We start from the raw sequence: 1748 nt of genomic DNA, 5'->3' as shown, positions 1-1748 counted from the left end.
TGAGGGCAATGAATGTACAAATGTGCTTTACATAATTGATGTATGTATGGATTGTGATAAGAGTTGTATGGGCCCCTAATAAAATGATTTAAAAGAAAGAACAAAGAGCCATCTATATGCTGCCTACAAGAGATACACCTTAAAATCAAATATACAAATAAACTAAAAATCAAAGGATTCAGAAAAAATTCCCAAGCCAATGGCAATAGTAAAAAAGCAGGAGTGATACCACTAATCTCTGATAAAATAGACTTCAAGACAAATATAATGAATGACAAGAATAGACACTGTGTAATAATTACATGAATAAGAGAACAAAAAGAAATAACCACGATCAACATATACAGCTTCAATGAAAGGCCCTTGAACTATATTAAGCAGATACATACAGAGATGATGAAAGAAATTGAAAGTGTGCCAATAATCTTAGGAAAGTTCAGTATACCCTCTGAAGGAAAGAGATCATCAGAAAAGATATTCAGTAAAGAAACACAAGAGCTAACAGAATCAACCAGCTCAATCTTCTAGACATATACAGAACATGCCACCAATAATAGCCCAGTATACATTTTTCTCCAGTACATGTAACACATGCTGTAGAATATACCATACCACATATTAGGCCGGAAAGCACAAACTCATAACTAAAAAAATTGAGATTGTACACTCCATTTTCTCAGTCTACAACAATATAGAACTATGTATCAAAAAAAAAAAGAACAAGAACATAAAGGCAAACACATGGTGACTGAAAATACACCACTTAAAAAAATGATCAGATAAAAGATCAAATAAGCAATGAAATTAAGAAACTCCTTGAAATAAATAAATGAGAGTGATAACACAACATAACAACACTTTTGGAACACAGCAAAAATAATGGTCAGAATGCTATTCATATCAATCAACACACACATGCGAAAAAGAGGAGAAATACAACATCAACACCTTACAACCTCTTACTAGAGCAAGAGCAACAAAATCAACTCTCCAATAATAGGAGGAAAGAAATTATAGAAATTATAGCAGAAATAAATACATTAGAAAATAAAAATCAATGAAAGAAAAAAATCAATGACACAAAAAATTGGTTTTTGAAAGGATTAACAATATTGACAAGTGACTAACAAACTTAACAAAGAAAAATAAAGAGAAGATAGAAATATTCAGAATTAGAGATGAAAAGGTAACATCACAATGGATCAGAATAAAATTAAAAGAATCATAGCACCCTGCTATGAAAGACAATATTGTAACAAGTTTGATAATGTAAAAGAATTGGACAAATGTCTGGAAGTACATAATTAACCCCAATCAACAGAGATGGATATAGAAAACCTCAACAGAGAATAACAAAAGAAGGAATAGAGGAGGTAATCAAGAAACTTCCACCACAGATCATTGAAGATATGGGTGCTACAGCAAAGTGTGGTGAGGAAATCAGATGGATCCCAGCTATCAGAAAGAAACAAGCAGCCATATACATGAGGTGATACCAAAATCCACACAGAAGCAACACAGTACCTTGTATGATTCAAGGATTGTAAATCATAAAATACAAGACTTGAGAAAATTCTGAGCACCAGATTTGCAGAGGGCATTGGGAGACAGTGAAAGCACACAATCCATTTGCCGGATCCCTACACTGATTAAGCCTCTGGGGAATCCCTTCTAACCATTGTTCAGGGATGTCAATAGCCTTGCTATCAGAAAGATGCATTGAAAAATGAACTAATGCAGATGAAGTT

Source organism: Echinops telfairi, unplaced genomic scaffold (assembly GCF_000313985.2).
Source record: "Echinops telfairi isolate 266 unplaced genomic scaffold, ASM31398v2 ScPeMD7_46;HRSCAF=168, whole genome shotgun sequence".
Taxonomy (NCBI): Eukaryota; Metazoa; Chordata; class Mammalia; order Afrosoricida; family Tenrecidae; genus Echinops; species Echinops telfairi.
Note: the sequence above shows the minus strand (reverse complement) of the source record.